This window comes from Pinus tabuliformis, chromosome Q (genome assembly GCF_031772625.1).
Source record: "Pinus tabuliformis cultivar Carrire ecotype Pingquan chromosome Q, CPIR1, whole genome shotgun sequence".
NCBI lineage: Eukaryota > Viridiplantae > Streptophyta > Pinopsida > Pinales > Pinaceae > Pinus > Pinus tabuliformis.
The window spans coordinates 898,693,493-898,701,236 of NC_142296.1; positions in this window are offsets into that span (position 1 = coordinate 898,693,493).

Here is a 7,744-nt window from a genome sequence, read left to right on the forward strand (position 1 = left end):
TTAGTTTATCTCATTCTCTTCTTTATAGTTTATTCCTTAGTTTATCTCATTCTCTTCTTTATAGTTTATTCTGTTCTTCTGTTGGACCAAGTGTATGCACCTTTCTTTGGCACTATTTCAATCAAGTCCCATTCAACCATTAGATCCTCCATGTTCTCCCTGTATGGATCCCTGATTATGCTGCCTCCTTTTTTCTCATTAGCTGAGATTATTGTATTAAAATCTCCTCCTATTATAACTTCTTGATAGATGTTTAAGACTTTCTGATTGCCTAATATGTTCCAGAATTCTTCCTTCTCGACATACAGGGTTGGGGAGTATACATTGTATATAATATAAATCTTGTTGGAGGAGAGGTCTTTCAAAACAGTTTTAATCCAGAACTGGTTGTCTTTTTTTCTAGTTCTTGATATTTGTATGGGTTCCATAGGGTGGCAAGGCCTCTTGAGTCCCCTCTCGCACTGACTATTGCACCTTTGCTGCTGGCCCAACAAATTTGCTTGGCTTTTTCAAATTCATTTGCATCCATCTTTGTTTCATGAAGGAATAAAATGCCTGCTTTCTCAGTCCTTATTATATCCTTTACTGCCAGGGTTTTGATGGTGTTCCCCAAACCTCTTATATTCGAAGAAATTATTTTCATTGAGAGGTGCGCAGAGATGCTTCCTTCTCCTTGTCCCTGTATTTCATTGATTCCTTTCTGGCATTCTGCTGGTTTTTGTGTTGCTGTTCTAATGTTTTCTGCTTGCCTAATATTTTCTCAATTGCAGTGGCGTCATCTCTTTTCTCCTTGTGAGGTTTTCTTCCCATTTTTTTGAATCCCTTTTCAACATGCTCAAGATGTTCCCCATCAGCCCAGGAGTCTGATTTCTTCTACTTGCAGGAGGTGTTGATGTTCCTTTTAGGATGAGGAACAGGAGACCCTTCGTTGTTGAGAGGTTCAACTAGCGAGGTCTTCTCAATGAGAGATGAGTTAGCAGGGTCATGGGGTGAGGGGGCTGTGTTGTCCACTGAAGGTTTTTCTTTTTCATTGGAGAGGAAGATATGACAGGAGAGGTGTAAAGACTAACTAAATCAGCAGGAGGGTCATCTGCTTCAGGGCAAACAGATTCTGTTGTTGGGTTACCATGTCAGGAAGGGTAGTGAAAGGGTCAAAAGGGTTAGGAGTGGTAGTTACAACCTCTTTCCTGAACGAAGATCCAGCTTTGACATGCCTTGCACATGTTTTCTTAGGGACATGACATTCTCCCGAGGGACTTACAACAGAGGTTTTGGACTTGCAATCATTGGCAAAGCGACCATATTCGTGACAAAGCTTGCACTTATAATGGATCTGTTGATAATCCAGAGTCTGCTCATGGATTCAGTCTCCATTTTTGAGTATTTTCTCTGGAAGAGCTTGTTCTAGATCAACTTCAACACAAATACAAGGACAAACATATTGTTTATGCTTCAGTTCAGATCTATCTAGAAACTTTCCAAGAGAGTTTCCTATGTAGATGGGGCTGTCAGACTCCCAGCAAGGAAGAGGAAGACAAGGAAGTCAGACCCAGACAGGGTAAGGGTTGTGACTCGAATTTTTTCTGAAGGAAGCTCCGTGGTAGGAGCATTATCAGCTTTCTTTATAAATTTTGAGGAGAGGGAGGAACTGGTTTTGACTTTTTAGTTTTTACCCCAACCACTAATTAAGGTGCTGAAAGCTGAGTCTGCTTGGAAACCTCCAGAACCCGATGATATTTCTTCTAACGTTGTTGGGTTAATCGATTGCGTATCTCGTACAAAGCGAGGAAGACAAGATTCGATTTTTTGAAGTGCGGGAGCAGTTGCAGAGCCCTTGGAGACAAAGCTTGAACAAATTGAAATAGAGGCCTGTGTAGATAGTTAATCATTGAAATTTCTGAGTTTTATTGGCCGATCAGATGATTTGGCAGTGGACTGGATCTGTTTTTCCTTGTATTGTTGGTGAGATTTGTATAACTGGGAGAAGTGGTTGCTGATTTGGTGATTCAAGAAGAAATTGATAGATTTCTGAGTGTTTTGCCACAGAGATTGGGTAGATTAATCAGAAATCCATATTCATGTGTTTCACTGTTGATTTTGTGTAGATTTATCAAAATCTGTGGGATTTTTGACTGTTTAAGAGCAGATTTTTGGAAATGTTTGTGTTTTGTTCTTGTTTGAGGGCAGTTTTTTCACAAATCTATGTGATACGTGGCTGCCTACTGGTGTTGAGAGCCCATATACAATGGTTTGTCCTCAAGCTTGTAGAGTGAGGGAGGGAGGAAAATCTATTTTGAATTTTCAGCATTTTACTATGTTTCAGTGTCTATTTCTGCATTTATGACCTGTATCACTGGCCTTTTTACCCAACATCATGTTGTAAGGTAGCCATGGAATTTTTGGCAAATGCTACATGCATGTGTAAGCAACATATGTTTGTCATATTTGAGTAGAGGTGCTTGGTTGATATTGTCCTAGGTAGATGTTCCCAACTACAAGCTATGGGTAGAGAGTCGAGACCAAGACAAGTTTGATGTGCAAGACAGAGAAACAACTATGTTGGTCAAGTTATCCATGACATATGATATGCTTCAGGACTTCTAGACAGAGAAGACTTTGGCAGCAATTTATAAGCATTTGGAAAAGTTGTGTGAGACGTTAGACAAGGACAGATCCTTTTTCTTGAAGAATATGTTGTTCTAGAACACGGTAGATCAGGGTGAATGCTTGCAGGAGCATTTGCTCAAAATGAGGGATATTGCAGATTAGTAATTAGGCATTGGTTAGAGGATGGAAGAGGAGGAAATGGCGGTAGTCAGAATGAAAAGCTTACCATGTGCTTACTAGCACCTTATTGAGACCCTAAACATTACCACTACAGATGTTGACCTGAAGTTTGATGAACTATGCAATGAACCCTTGCAACAGGACAGATGGAAGAAACAATGTGGTAGCGGTATTGGGATAGAGGGTTCAAAATATGCCTTTGTAGCCAATGTGAAGAGGAAAGACAAGTGGCAAAAGAAGAGAGGTCAAGCCAGTGGTAAAGATTCAACCAGAAGTCCCTGGAACATCATATGTCACTATTGTGGCAAGGCACGCTATAGAACGGAACACTGTAAAAAGAGGTTGGTTAGTTTGAAAACTAGCCAAGGAGGGCCTCAAGAGAAGGCTAATGTCATGAAACATATAGGGGAGCTATCCTTCTTTGCATTCATGACCAAGTGATTGGTAGATCAGCTTAGTTTATTTGATTCGTGCATTGATTCGTGGGCATCAAGACACTAAACTAGCAAGCACCACTAGTCCATGGAGTAAAGATATAATATACTCAAAATTGTTTCTAGTTTTCTCGATTTTGGATTTCTAGCGCAAGTCTCCTCATTAAATGTGTGTGTGTGTGTGCCATTGTACCTTTTCTGTTTTTATTAAGAATATGTTTGCTTTGTAAGAATTAATTGTACAATCTTAAAACGAACAAATCTATGTGTCAATTTTTTTTTGACATGATTGTTCTAGGCCTTTGATATTATTATCTAGGTGTAGTAGTTTGGCAAATTGGTAACAATTTTTTTTGTCTCACAAACAAAATGTTTTGTGGGTTTGCTTGACAAGTTTAGAATGATATATTACAATATTATCTACCCTCATGGAGAAAGGGTTAAAAATTTCAAGGAAGATCGACTCCTTGGTAGTTAATGACTCAGTCTACAAGTAGCTAATGCGAAAGCTTGATATAGATTATGACCACTAGGCTTGATTTGAGGTATGCTTTGAGCTATGTGTGTTGAGATATGTGAAGGGGATACTCGACTTTGGCATTCTTTATTGTAGAAGCAAAGACCTTCAACTATGTGGGTATACATATTTAGATTGATTAGGTTGAGTGAATGATAAAAAAACACTAGTTGTGGATATGTAGTTAGCCTTGGCTCAGGTGCAATCGCATGGACCAACAAGAAACAATATGCAATAGCCTTTTAAACTACAAAAATAGAATATCGGGTAGCAGTGAAAGTAGTGTATGATGTAGTGGCTCACGAGGTTTCTTTCAGACATGGAGATGTAATAGACAAAGTTGACTCCCCTGCTCAATTATAATCGAAGGGTGGTTAAGCTACCCAAGAGTTCGATCATTGACAAGCATATCAAGAATGCTAAGATACATTGCCACTTCATTAGACAACTTGCATAGGATGGATCTATTAAGGGGTTGAGAGCGAGGGTTTTTTTTACCATTGGGCAAGGTTTATTTGATTCGTGCATTGATTCGGGGGCATCAAGACACTAAACTAGCAAGCACCACTAGTCCATGGAGTAAAGATATAATATACTCAACACTGTTTCTAGTTTTCTCGATTTTGGATTTCTAGCGCAAGTCTCCTCATTAAATGTGTCTGTGTGTGTATGCCATTGTACCTTTTCTATTTTTATTAAGAATATGTTTGCTTTGTAAGAATTAATTGTACAATCTTAAAACAAACAAATCTATGTGTCAATTTTTTTTTGACATGATTGTTCTAGGCCTTTGATATTATTATCTAGGTGTAGTAGTTTGGCAAATTGGTAACAATTTTTTTTCTCTCACAAACAAAATGTTTTGTGGGTTTGCTTGACAAGTTTAGAATGATATATGACAATATTATCTACCCTCATGGAGAAAGGGTTAAAAATTTCAAGGAAGATGGACTCCTTGGTAGTTAATGACTCAGTCTACAAGTAGCTAATGCGAAAGCTTGATATAGATTATGACCACTAGGCTTGATTTGAGGTATGCTTTGAGCTATGTGTGTTGAGATATGTGAAGGGGATACTCGACTTTGGCATTCTTTATTGTAGAAGCAAAGACCTTCAACTATGTGGGTATACATATTTAGATTGATTAGGTTGAGTGAATGATAAAAAAAACACTAGTTGTGGATATGTAGTTAGCCTTGGCTTAGGTGCAATCGCATGGACAAACAAGAAACAATATGCAATAGCCTTTTAAACTACAAAAATAGAATATCGGGTAGCAGTGAAAGTAGTGTATGATGTAGTGGCTCACGAGGTTTCTTTCAGACATGGAGATGTAATAGACAAAGTTGACTCCCTTGCTCAATTATAATCAAAGGGTGGTTAAGCTACCCAAGAGTTCGATCATCGACAAGCATATTAAGAATGCTAAGATACATTGCCACTTCATTAGACAACTTGCAGAGGATGGATCTATTAAGGGGTTGAGAGCGAGGGTTTTTTTACCATTGGGCAAGGTTCAATTCTCAAGGGCTTAGCTTGGATCCATGGGGGCACCTTGAGGTAGTGTTCAAACATGTGGTTGCACCTAGAGAAATTATATTAAATGGTCTTGTGACTTGTGCACACATAGGTGGATCATGGCCCACTCCCATGTTCTCTTAAAATAAATCCGATTAAGCTAGGTAGAACAATGAATGTGTCAAATAGCAAGGCATTTGCTGATTAATAGTGGGGCCCCACTCAGATTTGAGTCTTGGTTAACTTTCCAAGCATGCTTGTGGCTGGTTGCTTTAGGCATAGGAGCATGGGGGAAATCACTCCTTAACCTTGGGCCCTCTTGGTGACAGGCGATAGGTCTACTGATTCTCTTGATAAAAAAAGGTGGGCAGGAATGTCATTGTGATGTACTTAAACCTACCTCCCTTCACTATCAGGGTACCTCAATAAATCTTTCATCTTTGAATGGAGTTTACGTACTATGAGTCCAACTCATTATCTAAAAGCCTTATAACAAGTTTAAACATTCAATCTAGTCTCAATGTTGATACCAATTACAATTGTAGTGGAAATAAGGATCTGTACATAACAATATCCTTGCATTGAGTCCCATTTAAGCTCAAAAATCCCATGATATATTTTACACGTGATATATAGAATCAAAATTTAAAATGGAAATACACATAATGTATGACAAGTTTTACCGAAATTGTTGCAACAAATATTTAACACATGCACAAATTACATAGTGATTCTCATCTAGATGGTGGGTGAAGAAATTTGCCCTTATGCCATCAATCTCCCATTAAACTCTCTGCCATTAAACCATATGCCAATGAGAGGTATACTTGAACTTGGAAGTTGGAACTAGTAGTCCATAGTACATATTCATCTAATTGATAGAAGCAACTCTTGGGACAAATGCAATATATGGAGTGCCTGGAAAGGCAAGTGAGTGATCAACATTTTACACGTTTAATTATTCCATTACATGTTATTCATATAATGTGCTAGATCCATGGAAGAACATAACATAATACAAATCAAAGCTCTCTACAAAGAGATATAAGTTTGACCGTTTATTGGTTTTCCATATAGTTGGCATAACTACATCTTTATTTATACAATAGAGGTTGAATTGTGCGTTTTTGTACTAGAATGGATCATCTGAACAACCTGAATATACAATTATATTTCAACTAGCCATTAACATATCTAGCAATTTAACATTTAGAGAAGCAACATTGACACAACAACCAATAGAATTAATTCTCCAAATATAGGGTTAAAGATAGTTCACCCTTTTCTATTTCAAGATATTCTCTCCAAGCACCTCAACTAACTCTCTAACATTATAGACAACTCCTAACACAACACACAAACACCCCTATTCCTTGTTAAAGGGTTTGTTAAGGCATATACTCTACTTAAGCAATGAAAGCTAGAGGGAAAGCTATTACATTTTCTCTACTTAAGAGACCAAGGGGCTAGCCAAACTCGGATCATACTTAGCCAAATTTATACATTATTAACCAAATTTACCTAAAAATACATAAAATATTAAATTGAATCAAAAAATACATTTTAAAGATTCTATCCATTAAAGGCAAAATATGAGAAGTTTGAATAAGAATATTCCATGTATGGATGAATATGGAAAGATGGGATGAAGTGCAATTCATATCTAAATCAAAATACACAAGTCAATTGTAAACTATCCACAAGGGTTGCAAAGAAAGCTCGATGCTGACTACAAATCACAACTCTTTAATACAATTCCACAAAACCCAAGTGCTCTTAAATGCTCAATGAGAGAGATGTGAGGCAAATGGGGGGCAGGTGGGGTGGGGTATGGCTCAATATAATGTCACTTTAGGGTGCAATGGGCGAGAAAGTCTAGCTTCATCTTTTAATTTTATTAAGAATGAGTGGTCCAAACCCATCCAATTTGTAGGTGATTAGTTCATTATAGACTAGGTAGAATTGGCTTGTTTGTATAGGTTTCGTATTGAAGCTATTGTTTTAGTGGCAATGCAAAACTGGTCCCTTAACTGGTGTGAAGGCCAATTTGATTAGCCTAAAGACCTTGTTGGTCAATTTGATTGGTTTTGGTTCTTGTTCAACAGGGTTTAAAATGATGGATGGGACCAAGTTTGAATAAGAGAAATTGGGAGTAGAAGGAGAAGGCAACTAGAGGTAGACGAGCATCAAAATTCCAACAAAATGAATGTCTCAGGGAGACATGAGATAAAAGTTGAGTGAAGGAATGCAGGAGAATTCCAAAGTAAATGACATGTCTTGGTCAAATTGATTGGTTTTGGTTCTTGTTGAACATGGTCTGGAACAATGCATGAGACCAGGTTCGAATAAGAGAAATTGCGAGTAGAAAGAAAAGATAACTAGAGGTAGAGGAGCATCAAATCAAGATTTTGACAAAATGAAATGTCTGAGGGGAGCATGAGATAAAAGTTGAGTGAGGGACTGCAAGAGAATTTCGAAGTAAATCACA